General features: G+C 40.6%; 1 non-coding gene across 1 annotated transcript; it reads right to left on the bottom strand.

Moving 5' to 3' along the window:
- Window positions 1–436: 436 nt before the first annotated feature.
- TRNAN-GUU (transfer RNA asparagine (anticodon GUU)) lies at window positions 437–510 on the bottom strand. Its single transcript has one exon. It is a non-coding gene; the product is annotated as a tRNA-Asn (tRNA).
- Window positions 511–20,789: the final 20,279 nt, after the last annotated feature.

Genomic DNA, 20,789 nt, shown 5'->3' on the forward strand with positions numbered 1-20,789 from the left:
AACCGGGGGAGATGGGCAGCGGCGGAGCCAGGAGGGGAAGCAGGAGAGCGGGGACCCTGCAGGGAGGTGGGGATCAGCGGGGTCCTGGAGGGAGGAGGCGGAGATTGGGGGGAAGAGGGGTAGGGAGGGGTCCTCTAAGGGCCCCCCGGGGGAGCGCGGCAGGGCGGGTGTTCCTCTCCAGCAAGGAGGGGGCGGGGAGTCTTTGCCCGGCAGAAGATGTCGGGGGGATCGGGGCCGGGGCTCCCCAGGGATGGTGCGGGACGGGAAATAATCGTCCCTGCCGCTGGGGCGGCTGCTGCAGCCCAGGGCTCTCCCTCGCCTGCTGGGGGAGCGACCCGCTCTGGAACAGGGGGGGCTGCTGCGCCGCGGGCTCTAATGGAGCCCCTTTCACCTGTACAAAAGGGCGACTCTTGCGGGGAGAAGCAAAACACAACCGCGTCCCTGGGTGGGCTCGAACCACCAACCTTTCGGTTAACAGCCGAACGCGCTAACCGATTGCGCCACAGAGACTCCTACAGAAAGAAGTTTTCCAGAAAAGCTGATAAGTACTAAAGTCTCTGACACTATCATCAAGAAATGTTTTCGGTTTTCTATAAAATAACGTATGCTGAATTTAAATAAACACAAGCTTTGACTGTTAAATCTAGTCACCTGAAATTACTTGGTAGGGAGAAAGGAAGGGTATTATAGGTTTTCTTTTTGTACGAAATCTGTAAGAGTTGAGTTATTTCTAAGCTCCCCCTTTAAGGGAACATTCATTTGCTGGGAAATAAAGTCACATATCCCAGTGAGTTAACCATAGATTTTTACTTTCCTTACTGATTCATCCATTATGCATACACATCCAAAAGCTATTCCTGAATAGCATTCCAAATGTGCTTTATTAGAGCTTTTACTAGTTTGATTTTAATTGACTGGGGATTCTTGAAAAGGCAGGATTGTATTAGATGTACAAAGGCAACATTTTTGTTTTAATTTAGTGGTCAGAAACACCAGTGAAAGGGAAAGCTACCACTTCCTTATTTGACATATTACATTATTAACCAAATCCATACCAGATATCCTGGGATAAATCCACATCTACACCTTCCTAGTGTAAGACCTACACCTTTAAACCACTCTTGAAGTTTTTCCTTATCTTCACTCACCCCTTTAAGGCTTTGCCTGAGGGCAAACCTGTCTCTGTCCAAGTAAAGCTAGAGCTAGTCAGTCAGTCAGAAGGGTCACCATGCAGGGATAATAGGTAATAACTCACCTCCCTGCAGAGTTTGTGCACCTCCAATGCTCCCAGTTTCTGGCTATCTAGGAGCCAGAATGGGACCTGAGGCACCCAGTGCAACTCCTATTTAAATTAATGGGAGTCTCTCCATTTACCTGATGAGAGTTGGATTAGGCCATGAGTTTGCATTCCCAGGAATGGTCAGCTCTCAGAATGTTTGTGATATCCTGTAATTTTTGTGTGTTTAGCACTGGAGTCATGGAATGGTATCTGGTAAGGGCTTGGTTCTATGCTCTGTACTGCCATTACCCACTGTGTGACCTTGGGCAAATCACTTAACTTCTGTGTCGCACAATCCCCATTTATAAAAGAGGCACTTTTTCAAAGGGCTTTGAGAACTTTGGCTAAAGATGCTATATAAGTGCAATTACTATTACTCTGTTCCTTGGTGTACGATTTCACACCCTTGGTACTTTTGTTGGTAACACCTTTCACGCATCTTTATGGCTATTAGGAGGGTGGAAAGAGAGAGATAGGGATGATACCCAGGCCCCAAACAGCATTTAAAATAATCTTTTAAAATGAATTCTTTTCAGGGCGCCTTGCACCCTGTCAAGTGCTTTCCTGCTTGTGATAAACGGGCTATTCTCAGTGTGAAGAACACTGGTTGTGGTTCTCTACATGTCTGAGTCCCATCAGCTCTCCGTCACCCTGCTGTGCATAGTAACATACACAAACACACACAGCAAAGACCAGAACAGCAGAGGTAGCATATCAGGATCCCAGTTCAGTAAAATACTTGAGCATGTGCCTAAATTTAGGTGCTAGTACTCTCATTGACTTCCATGGGACAACCCAAGTGCTTAAAGTGAGGCATATGCCTAAGTAACTTACTGAATTCAGGCCTAGGATAGCCTCAGAACCAGCATGGTACTAATCAGTAATTTGGGAGTGCTTTTGAGCCTTGATCCCATTGGTTTACATACATGTTTTACTTTACACACATGGGTAGTCCACTGATTTCAATGGATATACATAAGCTGTTAGAAGATTGGAGTGTTGGTGCTTGCATGTAAGAGAGGGATGATGTAGAAAGTGAGAAGGAATTGGGTATTGTTTAAACGGACCTTATACACACCCTATACCCTATGCCCTCCGTCAAAAAAATGCAGTTTTATGATCTAGAAAACTGAGAAAAAGCTTCCCATGTAATTTCAGCAGTATGGTGGCTGGAAGTCAGAGGGCTCTCCCAATTACACAAAAAAAATTACCAAATTACTAACTAAGTTTCTACACTTTTTCTTGGGAAGCGTCCTTTCTGCAATTTGCTTTAGATGTGTACAGACCTAAAAGAGTAATTTATCATTCTATACATCATTTTCTGAAAGCTAGCTGCTTTCAGGGTGCCATCCATTCTAGAGCCCAGCTAAACAGCCTTCTAGACATTGCAAATGTGGAAACATCCACGTCCATGTCTTCCAAAACATATTAATTGCTTATTCTGGAGTTGAAGCTCGGAGATACAGCTTAATGCTACAGGGTTTCTTGCACCTTACCATGAAATATCTGGTGCCGGACACTCTCAGGCCTGGTCTACACTGGGGGGAGGGGATCGATCTAAGTTACTCAACTTCAGCTACGTGAATAACATAGCTGAAGTCGACGTACTTAGATCTACTCACCACGGTGTCTTCACTGCGGTGAGTCGACTGCTGCTGCTTCCCTGTCAACTCTGCCTGCGCCTGTCATGGCGGTGGAGTACAGGAGTCAACGGGAGAGCGCTCAGGGGTCGATTTATCGCGTCTAGACTAGATGTGATAAGTCAATCCCCTGCTGGATCGATCGCTGCCCGCCGATCTGGGGGGGTAGTATAGACATATCCTTAGTGCTAGTATACTGAACTAGATAGGCCACTGGTCTAATCCAATGTGGCAATTACTATGTTTCTATGACAAAAAATAATCAAAGGCTGATTTCCCTCTGGGAATCCCATGAGCCAACTTTTATTTGTACAGAGCTCCCAACAACAAACCATAGAAAAGTGTGGTTCCAAAAGAGGGATTCAAAACTGAGGCGGATTAAAGAGCAAGCTGGTTTTCTTGACTGAGAAAAAGGTTTTTATTTCCCTAGTAAAATGTATTTGTGAATGGCATCCATAGTCTGTATTTTTATCTGTATTATTTTAAATAAACATTGGTTAGTCATGAATTTTGAAAATAATTTAATACATATTGGGTCTTTATTAGCTATTGCTAATCGCAGGGTATTTAGTAACATCAGAAGTCAATCATTGTTCAGAATCTTTTATAGGAAGGGAAAATAGGGTAAGCTGCATGGTTCTGGATCACAAGGCTCAGTCGATACCATGTGACAGCCATTCAATGACAGAGAGTATGTGAACTGAGTTGGTCGTCTCAGCCCAGTTCTTTCCTAATAGTCAAGCGTCAATATCAGAGAACAACCACCACTACTGGCCATAATTCACAGCCTGGGCAGCAATCTCAGCTGAGGGGCCAAGGACTGAATGAGAGAGAACTATCCGCTTACTCTTGGCGTGATCTCATCTGAGGCACAATAGTAAGAAAGTAAAGGGAGTTTGCATTGCCACTCCTTGTAATGTATCTGTCCTGTGGATAATGTGAGCACTTCAGTCTTTAGGACTGTCCATTTAGCAGCTTTCGCAAGCACTAAAAGAAATTCCTCAAATTTAGAAAAGCATTTTAAAAAAGTGAAGAGGAGTAAAAATTGTCACTAGTACAAAAAGTATGTATCATGCCAGTGATGGCTACACTGATGTAGCTTCCACATGTCTCACACACAATTCTGTTTGACAGTCCTTAGAAAGGGTAATCCTTGTCTTTGCAGTTTTGTAGAACTGCATCTACTTTTATCATTTCTTGATCTACAAATTGCTTCAGAACTCTGAGAGGCAAAGTGGAGATGTTATTCTTTTCTGTTTAATATTTGGAAGCTTTATTTTTTGAGAATCCAATTGCTTCTCCTCCTCCTCCCCCCAGTCCTGAGATAAATTTGGCTTCAGGTTTATAAGTAGTATTGAAGACAAATGTACCAGAATTATTTTGCTAGATTCCCTTATTTCCAAGAAAATGTCTCACTGTCTTTGTTTCTACACCTCATCACAGAGCTCAATAAAGAAAGATCATAAAGCTGAAATCTGTTATCCTTTTGGCTGGAACACTGTTTCTTTCTATTTCTTTTTCTTTTTTTCTATTAAGGGCCTCAATGTGTAAGTAGAAACTGCCATAAAACCAAAGAATTTTATATACTCAGAAGGAGTTAAAAAGGGAATCTCTTGTGGTTTGCAACAAATCCTAAATTTGCAACACTGCTATTATCACTAAGTTTCTTACTGGAGCTTGAATAGCTCTTGAAATATAATTAATACTGAATATTGTTGAGATAAATGAGTTTGATGCTACTCAACTTTAGTGCAGCCATTACTGACTGAGTGTTTTATGGAACACAGAGGGAGGCAGACAAATTCCTAGATTCTACACTCCCAGAGACAGCAAAGCTTTTCTAAGGTTCCCGGTGGTCCAGCACTCTGAGGTTCAATATCCAAAAATTGGCTGCATCCAGGAAAGTAGGCTTATTCAGGACAGCACCTACGCATGTGCTGAAGTCCCATTAGGAGTAGATCACAGTTTACAGTAGGATTTTCTTAAATTGGTAATGCTGGGAGGACAAATTCTAAAGCAGATTCAAACATATACATCTTTTAAAATCTTCTCTCAATTTGAAGAAAATAAGTGGATTTGTTCCCTTATTGTACCTGTCAATAGATAGCCCAAAGTGAATTAAAAATATAAAGAGAAAAATCACTTTTTCCTAAAAGGTTGATTGCCTGGCATTTAGTCCAGGATAAGCGTCTACATCTCCCTTCTGGAAAGCCTCTAAAATTGGGTTGCTAGTTGGTTTCTGTCTGGTTGAGCCAGGATATGTTGGGTGGTTAAATAAGCATCCCTACCATTCCTCTCTATTTCCCCTCATTATAAGTGACATCCTTCAATATAAAAAGAACAGGAGTACTTGTGGCACCTTAGAGACTAACAAATTTAGTTTAACAAATTTGTTAGTCTCTAAGGTGCCACAAGTACTCCTGTTCTTTTTGCGGATACAGACTAACACGGCTGCTACTCTGAATCCTTCAATATAGACTGCCTGACACAAATGCTGTGTGATCTCCCATTTTGGTTGTACATTACTTACATCATGCATGCCAAATCATAAGAGTCCAGTTATATAATGTTATAGATGCTAATCAATCCTACTCATATTTTAAGAGTCCTATTCAGTTTTTTTTCTATGTTTACCATGTTTTAGGACAGGTCTTCATCCAAAGTGTCCCAACATTTGAATCTTAGTAGTCCAAGAAACAACATCCCCACTAATTTCAGCATTGCCAAAAATTCTAAAAGACTCAGTGGATTGAAGAGTCTATAGATAGATTCCCAAATCCTTAATAAACTAATTCCCAAAAGAATCTACTTCAGCTCTAGTACTTCCTTGACAGGTGGTCAGATTAATCAATTTTAGATCTATCTTTATGTCAAAATTAAGCAACATGGCTAAGTGCATTAGGGGAAAAAGCAGATAGCCCTATTCACTACAGACATTTCCAACTAGTGTCTTAAATCTATTTAAAGGTGTTTTCTGCTAGCTCAAAAATTTTGGTAATCCAGCCAACAATCTCAGGGAATTTAAGATGGCAAGTCTAATTAACATGATGGGCCCTTTCCTGAGGCCTTTGCCTAATCAGGCAATTTAAGAGAGGAGACTAACATCAAATTCAGGTGTTAATGCTTCTTTATGGGCACATTTACATCCTTATGTGGTTCCTGCGTTGCATATCAAAGGCGTTTTCGAAGGAGGTCTCTGTATAATCTGACACACAGAGTCTAAAGAACCACACTAAGATAAGTACTCCATATATTTTAGGCCTTCTGGGTTGCCTACAGTTCTCTGATAATGGAGTTCAGTTGTCAAAACTGGGGGCCCAAACTTTCATTTAATCTAATCTTCCATCATGAAAAGAACCTTGAACTACCGGGGGTTAGCCCTGGCATCATTCTGCCTGAATCCTCTCTCCCTGAGAAGCAGTGCTAAGAAGTTCCTTTCCATCACTGTCTACCTCAGTTGTTACTTGTAACACTGGAGGGATCCTGGTGAACTCCAGGACAGCATGAAATCTGATAGCCTGAACCTGCAAGAAAATATTGCTTCCCATGGTTAGTGCAGAAATGCTGTGACTCAGGAAGCATAATTTCTTCCCCAAAAGGATTCTTTAAAAGGTATTTAGAGTGCCCAGACAAAAGCAAGAGACTATTCCTGCTTCTGCTTTGTGATTTGGGAAAGGGGTCAAAAACCAAATGTCTATTGGACTAGGAAAAGGGGATCCAGACAAGACATGCCAAACCCACGGGGAAAAAACAGAAGTTGGGCTTGTTTTTGGCTTAGTTGGCTTGTGAGTTGCTTGTTGGCTAGTTCTTGGCTTTGGGCTTGTTTGGCTTGTAGCTTGTTACTTCTTTTTATTTATTTATTTATTTATTTTTGATCGGCTCCCTGCAAGCAGGGGCAAGGGGAAGGAGAGAGTCAAGGGTGCACAGCCGGCCCACCATAGTCCCAGACTGCAGGCCGGGGGGATCTAGTCACATAGAGTGTTGGGTTTCTTAGGGTTTGGCTTGTTTTGGCCTTGTTTTGAAATGGGATTAACTTGATTTTTGGTTTATTGTGAAAGTTGGGGTGCTTATTTACCACGTGAAAGTTGGCAACTGTGATCCAGATCTATATATTTGAATTAATTAAGTCAGTATAGGCCCTTTAAGCCAAGGAACCTGAGGTGAAAATACATCTTGCCAATCCAATGAATGAAAACATCAGAATAAAACCAATGTGAAGATAGCATCCAAACATCTTCTCATGTTTCTGTGAGGTACAGATGCTATGGAAATGGAGGCCCAAAGCATATCTATATATAAAAGTGAGATTGATGGTCTTCTCAGTGGTAGGAAGGATAGGGGACAAAAACGGGAGGTGGGTGCAGAGTAACAACAGAAGGCATTTCTATTTAAAACTATTAAATGGAGGACAAAAAACAACTTTACCTTCTTATGATTCTTGCAATTAAAATTAATCCTGTTTTATGATGACTTAACATATGTAGGGATTTGTGGAGACATTCTAAGTTAGATCTACAGGCACAGAGATTTAGGCAGTGAGGTAACAAGACTAAAGAAATGATTTCCTTCTTCTGTGCTTCTGTCTTGGAGCAAATAAAGAGATAATGAATGAAAAATAAATTTCTGGGTCTTAAAATTGAATGTATCTATCTGTGACATTTGGGACCTTGGGGGAGCACTCTGTAACCCCCATATTCCTCATTTACATATGATTGTGATCTTGCATATAAAGCATGCCTTGTAAGGTATCAGGGGAAAGATTATGATCTGCTGAAAGTCATTTCTCTATCCGTATATGTATATCGCATCCATAGTGGAGTGTAGGAATAACAATTGTCTTATACACCTGGATCTTGGTGTCCTGCCATTGGTCACGGTTCATGAAAATGCATCAGAGAAATTTTCCAAAGAAAGCACTTGTGCACTGGATCCTGTGATGGATCTCACTGTCGATTTTTGCATTTTGAGAAAGTTGGCTACTGAGGTAGCAAAAGTGCTCAACTGTCTCCAAAGTCTGACCCTCAATGGTGATTTGTGGTGGGTCATATGCAAGGCCTGAAGCAGGTTGATAGAGCACTTTAGTCTTCTCAATATTGAGTGAGAGTGACCTATCAACAGCACCTCAAGGGTTTGGAGAGGTATCACCAACGATGCCTCCGGAAGATCCTTCGCGTCAAGTGGCAAGATCACCGCACTAACACCAGCATCCTCGCTGAAGCCAAGGATTGAAGCAATGATCCTCATGCACCAACTTCACTGGGCTGGAAATTGTATGTGGATGCTAGACTCTCGTTTCAAGCTTGTTGTAGCTTGTTGCTTCTTTTTTTGATTGGCTCCTGGCAAGCAGAGGCAAGGGGGGGGGCAAGCAGGGGTAAGTGGGGGAGAGAGTCAGGAGTGCACAGCGGGGCCACCACAGTCCCAGACTGCAGGCCGGGGAGATCTAGTCACATAGAGTGTTGGGGTTCTTAGGGATTGGCTTGTTTTGACCTTATTTTGAAATGGGATTATCTTGATTTTTGGCTTATTGTGAAAGTCGGGGTGCTTATTTACCGCGTGAAAGTTGGCAACTGTGACAGTGGCCACATGTGGGGCCTTTTCTCCTGACCCCACCTATGCTACAAGCAACAAAGACAGAGAAGAAGACTGAAGACTGAAACAGAGGACACTGGCCTAGATTTAAGGGACAAATCTGGATATTAAAGACTGCAATATCCAGTGGGGTGTTAAAAACTGCTTAATCTAGTTGCTGCCCAGTCTAATAGGCTTGAGAGTTTAGACGGCGTGCTTATCTTTTATTTCTTTTGGTAACTAACTCTGACTTTTTGCCTATCACTTAATATCACTTAAAATCTATCTGAGTTTGTATGAAGCGTGTGGCAAATCTGCTCAGGTTTTCCAAAGTCTGCTGTATATCCACTTTCCATTGATGAAGTGGTGAACCCAGTGGCGGATTAACAAATTTGCCGCCCCTAGGCCCTCAAAAAATTGCCGCCCCCACCCCCCTCCGCACGCGCCAGCTCACCTCCGCTCCCCCCATGGCAAGCCTGGGAGGGAGGGGGGAGAAGGGGAGTTGTGGCGCGCTCGGGGGATGGCGGCGGTGGAGCGTAGGTGAGCTGGGGCAGGGAGCAGTTCCCTGCCCCCCCAAGAGTTACTCCCTGCGCCCGCCGGCCCCAGCTCACCTCCGCTATCCCCTGAGCACGCCGCTACTCACTTCTCCTCCCTCCCTCCCTCCCAGTGCTTTCGCGCGGCAAGCCTGGGAGGGAGGGGGGAGAAGGGGAGTTGCGGCGCGCTCGGGGGATGGCGGCGGTGGAGCAGAGGTGAGCCGGGGTGGGGAGCGGTTCCTGGCCCCCCCCCCCAGGTTACTCCCCGCGCCTGCAGGCCCCAGCTCACCTCTGCTCCGCCTCCTCTGAGCGTGCCGCTACTCGCTTCTCCCTCCCTCCCAGCGCTTTCACGCAGCAAGCCTGGGAGGGAGGTGGAAGGAGGGAAGCGCGGCGTGCCTGGGGGAGGAGGTAGGCTGGGGATTTGGGGAAGGGGCGGAGTTGGGGAGGGGGCGCGAGCAATTTTGCCACCCCTGCAAATTTGCCGCCGTAGGCCTAGGCCTTGTTGGCCTAGGCGATAATACGCACTATTCATCTTGAGCAGTACAAGATGGTATATTCCTGGGATACAGTGCTGGGAGCTGGAGGGGATTTGGCTCGAATGCCTTTCTCAGTGTGATTCATGAGTGGCTCTGGGCGCATTCATGCAATCTATCTGGGTGTGGGGCTCCACATGCTGTTGTGCTGAGTGATAACAGTGCCTGGAGGGGTTTGCTGCTGGTCACTAGCAAGGCATTGTGAGAGACAGCCCAGGCTGGAGAGAGTTAAGGGGGCACAGCAGTCTCACAGTTCCAAGCTGCACCACGGGGATCCCGTCACACTATCTATCTGTCTTTAGTGACTGGTCCTGGAGAAAGAGAAAAAGAGAAAGAGAAGAGTGCAGACAACAAAAGAAAGGAAGAAAATAAAGATACAAGGAAAAAGAGAACCAAGAGAAAAAGAGCAAAGGGAAAGTGAATTTGAAAATTAGAGGAAGTATAATATTAAGATCAATTTTCAGCAGTACCATATTTTTGCTTCCTTGGATTTTTTTCCAGTGGAACGGTGCCATTTTTGCAGCTTTAGAAGCCTCTGGTGGGATTGATGGCAAAAGGAGAGAATACAGAGGGAATTAGCTTCTCTTAATGCCCCAGTATTGCTGCCCTCTTGGATGGTGGAGTCTCCACTAAGGCAAAAGAACAGACAAGGTACCTATTGATTTACTCACAGTCCAGCCTCCCCCTCTTCCTTCTCTTGGCCCCTGGCTTCTCAGATCTTTCTATTAAACTTTTAATAGTGGGGAACCCCAGGCTCAGGGCAGCACTGCAGTCATTCATTAATGTCTACCTAGCGAACAAATAACTCTTTAGCTGCACCCTAGGTGTCCAGCTTGCTTTGTGCCTGGAGGGGGATTTGTAATCGAAACAGGGAAGCGCAGGAGCAAAGGGAAAAATGGGCTATAATAACCTGGGAACTGGCCTTTCATTCAGGTAATGTACAAGACACATGTTAATGATTTCAGCTTAAGTACCAGGCAGAGAACTAACTAACCATGCAGAAAACCACCTGCATGTGCCAATGTAGTTGCACAGGGACTTCTAGGGAAAGGGACAACAAGAGGTAGGTTGCTGGATTTGGGGGGAAATTGTTTTGTTGTTTCTTGTTTCATTCTTTATTCTTTTCGAAAATGACTTTTAAAATATCTCCCTAATGGACCAACATGTTAAAAATTCTCCCACATATGTCTTCCTGTCCCTTTGGCATAATGTAGTTCTGTGGTTGGATTAGCAGTTTATATGGATATTTAGATACAGTGAATTGACTTTTTTGGCAGCTGTACTGTGAATAGAACCAGGAGAGCAGGCAGGTATGGACTAGGGTGGGAGAAGAAAAGACTGCAGTGTAATTAAGTCCATCTTCAGAATTCAAAATCTGCTTTGACAAGACATTCAGGATGAATTTTTGTGCATAGCAAATTAACAAAAATATAGATACAAAGGAATCTAGTTTGCTTTTTAGAATGTTATATACAAAATGATTTGGATGCAAAAAGGACTTTTCTAATCTCTTTCTTCTTCTTCTTTTATTTGTCCATCTAGGTCTGTCCTCTCTACAATGCCAGCTGAGTGAGGCACCAATTTGTCCACCTTGCTGATGCCATAAAATGGACACATCAGCCTGCTGCATGTAATAGTGAGGGGATAATAAGATAAATACAACAAAAGGAAAATGACTTTAAAAAGGGGGAAAGAACTATAAATTCCTTAGACAGACAATAGATTTCCTTTTTCATCCCTAAATATTTGCAATCAATACTTCACTACTTTCCAGGCTACTCAATAATCCAATGACAGTATAAGAGATGTGAGGACCTAGTTAGTGACTACAAATTGCTGCTGAGGCTTTGATGGCTCCTACAGAAGAGCTATCATTTTTTGGATAATCTCTTGCAGAACACCCTGGAGCCTTAGACTTTAATATAAAAATATGTCTATAGGAAGGGAACTGGAGTGATGTTTAGGTTTCATCCTAATCCCTTTGAAATTAGCTGGTGCTATTTTGTAGCATCATATGCTAAAATAATTACAAAAGGTGAAAGAGGGGTATAATACTAATGTCTAAAAATCTGAATGTAATGTACAAGATATTAAGAGTCCTAAAAGCACTTGGACATTAAGTGAAGCTGAGCAGGTCCACAGGCAAACAAGCCAAGGTAAGGGTGTTTTATATAATGGCCCATAGTCCTTTCTTCTCATCTCTGTTGACTTTCCCATGGGGGACTTCAGAGGAATGTTATTAATTATTAACTATCATTATTAGTCCCTGTTATAATCTATTACAGAGGTAACAATGATCTAAATCCTTCTCACTTTGCACACACAATTCGTTCGACTGATTTCAACAGGCCTACTCATGTCAGTAAGCCAAGAAGAATTTATGCATATGAAAATAAAGAAGGTTATTAAGATTCTTTAATGCTTAAGAATAGGAAATATCAGTTCTCCGCTGCTTAATACATTTGGGCTAAAATCCAGACATCAGCACCTAGCTCAAGTAGCCACAACATGCATTGAAATGTACAAAGCCTAGTGGAAAGGGATCTTCCCATCCAAGCACCTCCAGGGCTGCAGAGTACATTCTGCAGCCCTTAGCACAGCCCTCCTATGGGGTGGAGAATGGCAGGATCCGCAGAGCGGCAGATCCCTGACACGGCTCAAGCCCAGCCTCCCCACTCTCCCCTTACATGCTGTGATGCAGAGACCCTGCTCAATCAGCTCCATGACATGCAGGAGATGTACATCCCCGTGTGACCCTTGGCATCCAGCCAACTTCCTCCCTTGTGCAGTAGACCCACACCTGCTCAACTGCACAGGAGCTCCCGATAGCTGCAGGAGGGGCCCCTTAGTCTCCCTCCCCCTCTTTCTATCATTATATGAAGTCAATTCTAAATTTCCTGAGGTTCCTATTTGAATTATATAACTGAGTGCTTAGTTTACATACCTGAAATTCAACTTCAGTAAAGCAAAAATGTTTTATAAAAAAAAATACAAAGGGCATATTTAGCCACGGTCATTGTGTAGGCTCCTCGGTATCACACTCTGGGATACTTATGTTTAACACAAATCTTTCAAAAGAACATAATCCAAAATTGTTTCTTTTTTCCACAGTCCCTTACGTTAACTAAAAAGGATTGTAATTAACTGTTTTGTTTCTCACATTGCAGGTTGCTACACTACATACCTTCCGATCAGTGTCCAGGAGAAACTTTACCTCATTGGAAATACAAAACATGAAAAACATATGACCACATATGGCTTAAATGTTATAGCCCTGCTATTTTTGCCATTACACAGTTAACTGGTATTTAAAATACTGTAATAACATTTACATTGTTTTAACAATTGGTTTCTTTATGTATTCAGCATTTCCAGATTTTCACAGATTTTACTTTGCTTTCTTTGCAATATATAAAAATAATTTGCTAATCTGTTTACAGAAAAGATGTGTGTCTGTTTATGCACCTGGAAACCTTTAATCTTTTTTTTTTCCAATTAAAATAATCCATTCAATTGTACAATCAAAACATTCCACTCCCAAAAAGATAAGCAAGCAACCCTAAAACAGCTCTTGTTTTCTGAATTTGTTCTATATATTTTAAATACATGATTTGGTTAAATTCGTTAAAATCTCAAGCCAAACAATATAAGCTGGAACAACCCATTACTATAAAACCAATACAGAAAATAATAATATTTATGATCTTCTATAAATCTAAGGGCCCCATTCAACAAAAATACACCCAGCACTTGTGTCCTACATGGCCATAGAGAACCACAGACACATTGAAAAATTCATGTTTTGGGGCTTCTTCCACCTTTAACAGAGTTTCACTGTCTAGTAGATGTATTTTTATCTAATACAGCCAATAGCCATTAACCCACTCCCCAACCCATATTTCTCTTAAATTACATAAATTGGAAAATTGCTCATTTCCTCTTCCTCCAGTTGTGGCTTAATATATCATGAATTTAGCTAAATTTTGCTGAGAATGGATGTGAGATTACACTTATATACAGATATCCTTGCATAAAACTATTCAGTGATACAAAACACCCAGGGACTTCAACTGTACCATATTATAAATAAGGCCCTACTTGAACTGCGGGATGATTGTCAAAAAATTGCGGCTGAGATGCGGACAAGCCATGGAAAATTGCAGAAAAGTAATAATGGACCTTATTATTTGTGGTAATAAAGTCCATTATTACTTTTCCACGATACTGTATTCCGAGAGCGGGGGGCTTCCGCTGTTGGCCGCCCAGGGCTGAGAGCAGGGTTTCCCGCTGTCAGCTGCCTGGGGCTGAGAGTGGGGGCTCCTGCTGACAGCTGCTATGGGCTGATAGCGGGGGCCCAGGGCTGACAGCAGCCGCCCGGGACTGACAGCAGGGGCTCCTGCTCTCAGCCCCAGAGTGGCTGGGGCGCCCACTGTTAGCCTTGCATGTCACAGGGCTCCTGCTGTCAAAACTGAGATGGAACTAAGCCGAATGTTGCAGAATCTGCAATTTCTGCAATATCATAGTCTAAGTAGGCCCTTAATTATAAAACACATATCACCACATTTTTAAGTGTATTTCTATAATGCTTACTATTTGCCCTAAGTGAAAAACAATGGAAGAGGGATGTATAAAGGAACTGATCATTTTAGCATTTATTTATTATCAATAATTTCAGTTACATTTACAGAGGTTTTGGAGCCCAGCCCTGGAAACCTGACTCAGTAATTTTCACTGGTGTAAGTTCTCATGTCAGGGAGGGTTACAAGACTGAGCCTTTCATTCCCATGTAATATAATATAAATTTAGGGGGGAAATCAATCTGATCCTGCAATCCTATTCCTCTGAGAGAAGTCAATGGGACTATTTGCCTAAATATGATTTATTCAGATGAGTAAACGTTGCAGGATTGAGTCCTAGATTCAAGAGCTTTATAGTGCATTTAGTAGAAGGAGACTCATCACAACCAACATTGTACTTTGTGTCAAGTCCTGCTCACCCTGCTCATGTGGGTGGTTCTATTGACTTGAATGGGATTATGTGCATAAATAAGGAAGCAGAATTTTTGCCTTAAATGTAAAGTGACTGACATTAATAATATGAAGATCATAGACTGGTGTTCATTAAATCTGAGTTTAATAGTCTAGCTAGAGGATTGTGTCAGCATTTCCATTATAAATCCCATTTTTAACTAAAGCTGGCACAGCAGGACTCAGCCCAGGAGAATTTTCTTTACTTGACATTTGCAAAATATGTTTTGTTCATTTTTATGTTATACAAGTGAGAAAATTGATTACCATTCTGAACTATGCTTGTGCAACTAAAAATTGGGTTGGCTGCAAGTATGCACAGTAACTACTATTTGTAAGGATTTTTAGAATGAATACTTAATTCCTATTTTTAAAACATAAAATTTAGCAGCTACATTCAATCATTACAAGGTACATGTACATAAAATGTGTTTCGAAATGTATATACATTTATAGTTACATAATCGATTAAACTATCACAAACATTCTCTTTAGTACATTTTCTTTTCAGTTCAAATTTGTACTGTCTTTGCGTAGATGTATGAGTCACACACAAGTCTTCTGACATTTTAATGATGCAGTCCTGCAAATACTTAAGCACTTGAGTATCTTCACTCAGATAGGTAGTCCAATTGAGCTCCATGATGCTAGTCATCTGAATAAAGCTACTTACATAGGTAAAAACAATGAGGAGTCCTTGTGGCACCTTAGAGACTAACAAATTTATTTGGCCATAAGCTTTCGTGGGCTAGAACCCACTTCATCAGATGCATGGAGTGAAAAATACAGGAGGAGGTATAAATACATGAAAGGATGTGTTCGCAGGATCAAGCCCTAACAAAGAGCACAGAAATCCCTAGCCAAATCCTGTTTGTCTTACACAAAAAGTCCAACTTTTTAAAGTTAAGAGACTACCTACATACGTAAGGTGAACAAAATCTGGCCCCACATCTGACAACAAGACTTCTATTTACCAGACAGAGCAGCAAAGAAAAGAACATAATTCATTCATATGAGCAAACTGTAGGTATCTAACCATAAAACCATCTAGGAGACTTAAAATAACTAGCATATACTGATAACTTTTTTAACATGTATTTTTTTAAATCTTGAAGTTTTCATCTATATTTTATTTTTTAAGAAATTATCAAATAACTAGTGCAGCTGTTCCTCAGTGATTAGTAACTATACTTTTGTCCATTATTTGAAGATATAGTCTATGAATCACTAACTTCTAGTCTTTGTTACTTGTTTATTTTTATCACATCTTCCTATTCTAAGCTTTAGGTGAATGCAAAATTTCATAATTTAAAAATGCTTAGAGACGCCTTGTTCTGTTACAAAGTACAGATTTTTTTAAAATCATGTTAATCTGGTTATGATTTACATGACATTTAAAATCGATATCAAATGGTGCTTCCTTTCAAATAATTACAATTATTATTTAAATTTAATTACATTTATTTCTGTATATATTTCAATGCCGTATATTTCCTTCTGGCATATATCAAGAATAAATCATGAATCACAGGAATTCTAGAAGGCTAAAATTTTTAAAACTTCCGACAGACTTGGAATTTGACAGACTCTTTGTTTTAATTTTATATGATTTGCCTCGGGTAACATCTTGTGAAATTGTTCTTAAAATAATTACCTCTAAAAACTATTTAAACTGAAGGGACATTAAAAGGTCTGAATTTCACAGACTTTTTACTTTACTAATAAAAAACTACAAATGAACCAAATGTACTTTTTGCTACTTTTGAGTCTCTTGTAAACATAAAAGGCATGGATCCTGTTCCCAAGAAGTCAATTGCAAAACTCCCATTGATTTCAACAAGAGCAGGAGCAGCAGGTCCAAAGTAGCAGCAATGCATACTGGTTCGTAGCATAAGATACTCCTTAGAACAATCATCTTCTGGACCACCTCCCTGCCAAATCATGCTCCAATTTGTGATTGCACAACATGCAAAACTACACACACACAATATGTTTGTTGTCCTCTTAACTTAGCTTGACCCCTCCAGCCTAGTGCCTCTCTTCCCAAACACTAGTTCTTTCCTCCATCTCCACCCCAATCCCACTTTCTAGCTCTCTCCCCAGGTCCCACGCACCTACCTCCCTTGGGTGCACTAGTGACTGCTTCCTGGGTCCTCCCAACTCTGTGCTCCTTCTCCCATCTGGACACTTCCTCTCCTCTGTTACCAGTCTCCTTACTTCCCTCAGACATCACGCTCCTTCCTCCCACCCAGCCCCACACTGCTTCCTCCCGCCAGACTTCTAGGCAGCTCCTTTGCTCCAGTGACTGATTGGTTGTTCACCAATCCCCTGGTTATTTTCTCCCTCTCCCCTCCTCAAAGTATCTCCTTGGCCTGGGGACAAGGCCTTTATTTGGACTCCCTTGCCTCTGGCATGTGGTGGGGAGGCTGGTGGCTTGAGTCTGCAGTGTGGCTGTTCTTGGAGGGGGAAGAAGGAGGAAGCTTTTTTTCAGCACAGCTCATTTGATAACACAGTCTCCTCTACTGGCAGCTCCTCTTTCCTTCTACAGATGTCCTGGCTGAGGTGCATCAAGGGCTCAGAACCAGCAGTCTAGCTCTTTGAGGGTCACTGGGAAGGGCTCTTTTAGGAACCTCTGCTATACATAAAACATAACAATTACACATTAACATTACTGGATACATATATTATTATTACAATAATAAAATACCAAGCTATTGTTATAAATATAATAATATGAAACAAAAATACATCACAGTCTATCAGATACCCTTAAATAAAGACCAGATATACCTCCCATACAGCTCAATGGCAGAAAGAAAGAAAGAAAGAAAGAAAGAAAGAAAGAAAGAAAGAAAGAAAGAAAGAAAGAAAGAAAGAAAGAAAGAAAGAAAGAAAGAAAGAAAGACCCCATGGATTTCAGTGTGAGTAAAGTCAGGCTGCAGCCTATTACAGCAAAATATGTTTATTCTAATGTAAGGTCACAGCAACACTAAAGCAACTATTTTAAAAACATGACATGTCCCAAAGTTACGACAGATAATCGCATAGCCTTTTAATAAAAGATTCAAGTTTCAAAAGTGAAATTTATGTTTAATATTATTTGCACATTTTTCTCATACTCTGTGCTGCTTTAATTTTACTACTGCACATCAATCTTAAATGCAATTGTATCACACAAAGAAGAGGACACAAATGATTGTGTACCAGAAATAACTGTTAAGAACTATTGGAATTCTTTGCTGCCAGCAATGGTCTAATTCTGGATCCAATCCTGCTGCTGTTGAAGATAATGGGAATTTTGCCATTGAGTTAAATGGGAGCAAGCTTGACAAGGTTTCATAAATCAATTATATCGTCTGTATGAAGATTCTGGGACTTCGTTGTCTTATTGCACCCAGCCAAAACAAAACAACATTTTGAAGTACTAAACCATTTCAGTTATTGTCTTTAGATTTTGTTGTAACACAGATCTTCTAAAATTCAGTTAAAATAATGTATTAAACTGAAATAAAAGATAAGACCTGATCCTGCAGTTCTCAGTCCCATTGACGGCAATGGATATTTTGCCTGAGAAATGACTGCAGGATCAGGAACAAGGAAAGAATACAATGTTTAATTAATAATATAAAAAAGAATATTTAACAACATGCCACCAAACAATGAACTTTGGATGCACTTGCCCTTGCTGGAGATGGAACACCATACGAGGGGAATCTAAAGGAGACATAATCCCTCTCCAAGCAGACAAATGAGTGGGTATAGTGGGCAGACTGCATCATCCTTTAAGATGGCACAGCCTGCTGGTCCTGGGGTGGTACAAAAGTGGAGACACAGCCATGACCCTGCCTTCTCCTTGCTCCATGTGAGGTGATGCCCATCTCCCAGGAACACATAGAGAGAACAATCCTTGGGCTCCCCCAGGCACAGGTTCTGGACCTTGCATGCTATCATACTAGTGCAGTTGTGTAAGGGCCAGTCGCAATCCGACCCATAACGTATTAATCCATTCTGAGGCATCTATCCGGTTCTTCAAGAATAACTGGATTGTCAGTTCCATAAATCTATCCATCAGCTGTTGGGAAACCCAGTGCTCTTTCACAATGAAAGGAGCCTTACATGAAAGGAATATTTGAGGTGGGGAGGAACATGAATGTCTCCAGCCACATGTTTCAGGAAGAAACTTGAATCAGAAATGGTTTATTATTGGACTCTCATACAAGAACACTTTATTATAATTTTATTTTTTTCTATTATTCAGTATTTATATAACACTATAGGTTTGTGTGGTCATGTACAGAAAACACATGTAAGAAAACCCTTTTCTGGGATCAGCAAATGTATATAATTATCTATTTCCTTGAATGCTATGTAGAGAAATGATGCTCATTACTTGTCATTCTTTTATATGTCTTACAGTTAGGAAGAAGAGAAGAATCATTATTAAGCAACACTATTAAAAAGGACTTTTAAACAAAATCTCAGCAGCAGAAGGTACAGTAGATAAATGATGCACAGCAGATCACTGGAAATCGATCATCATCATCATGATTTCAAGGGCAACCAGACTGAGCCAAGTCCGGTTTGCATGACACTTCTGAAGAGTCCCATTGAGTTCATGTAAGTAAGGAGAGCAGGATTTAAATTTAATAGTATTTTAAAAGGTATATTTTATCATGTTCAGCTAACTCAAAAACAGGTAAACTGATTTGACTCTTTTTAAAAAAATCATCTTTGGGATTGTAATAAAGGTATGACACGCAGGAGTATTACGAGAAACTAATCTTTATTTCTTTACTCAAGTCACATGACATTGGTCTGGGTTAGAAAAGATTATACCATCACATGGCACAAGGGTCAGTTTCCACTGATTACAGGGGCTACTGTGTCAGGGGCCAGATCAACCACAGCAAGTTTCAGCCCAAAAGTTGAATGTTTTGAGAGATTTATGAGAGAGTAATAATAATTTCTAATAAAAATTTGTGTGTAACCTCACTATAACATTTTTGGGTAGAGAATGCTTTTATATACTGTGCATAATATTACAGTTTTAGAGTAGTAACTTCCAATTGTGGCAACAGAGATTATTTAGTTTTCCTATAAACTACACAATACTGATATCAAATAGAAGCAAACCTACATCACAATTTAACAAATTGGACCAGTAGCTTACAGAACAAAACATTCTTCTTTAATCCAAGATAAAATTAAGAAGAATATGAACAATGCATCAAGAAACTCTATTTTCAGGTAATAATTCAGCATTTTTCACACATTTATATATTTGTTTAGAAATCTAATATCAATTCCAATTATTCCATCATTGCAAATAACCTCACCACCACATTCTGCAGATAATGTAGTAAAGTTTATTAGGGCTGTCAAATTATTTAAAAAATTAATCACAAGGTTAAAAAAATATTCGCGATCAATCGCATTTTTAATCGCACTGTTAAACAATAATAGAATACCATTTATTTAAATATTTTTGGGTGTTTTCTACATTCCACACTGCTTTGGATAGGTATGGAGCAGAACCCATCATCAGCATGGAAGCATGTCCTTTGGAACAGTGGCCGAAGCATGAAGGGGCATACGAATGTTTAGCATATCTGGCACATAAATACCTTGCAACGCCAGCTACAAAAGTGCCATGTGAATGCCTGTTCTCACTTTCAGGTGACCTTGTAAATAAGAAGCGGGCAGCATTATCTCCCGTAAATGTAAACAAACTTTTTTGTCTTAGCAACTAGCTGAACAAGAAGTAGGACTGAGTGGACTTGTAAGCTCTAAAGTTTTACACTGGTTTTGTTTTAGTGCAGTTATGTAACAAAAAAAATCTACATTTGTAAATTGCACTTTTATGATAAAGATATTGCACTACAGTACTTGTATGAGGTGAATTGAACAATATTATTTCTTTTGTTTATCTTTTTTACAGTGCAAATATTTGTAATAAAAATAATATAAAGTGAGCACTGTACACTTTGTATTCTGTGTTGTAATTGAAATCAATATATTTGAAAATGCAGAAAATCATCCAAAAATATTTATAATAATTTCAATGGGTATTCTACTGTTCTTTAACAGTGTGATTAAAACTGTGATTACTTGTAATTAATTTGTTTTGAGTTATTCACTTGAGTTAACTGCGATTGACATCCCTAACATTTATATAAAATAATTTTATAACTGGACACCATAATAACCTC

This window comes from Emys orbicularis, chromosome 2 (assembly GCF_028017835.1).
Source record: "Emys orbicularis isolate rEmyOrb1 chromosome 2, rEmyOrb1.hap1, whole genome shotgun sequence".
NCBI lineage: Eukaryota > Metazoa > Chordata > Testudines > Emydidae > Emys > Emys orbicularis.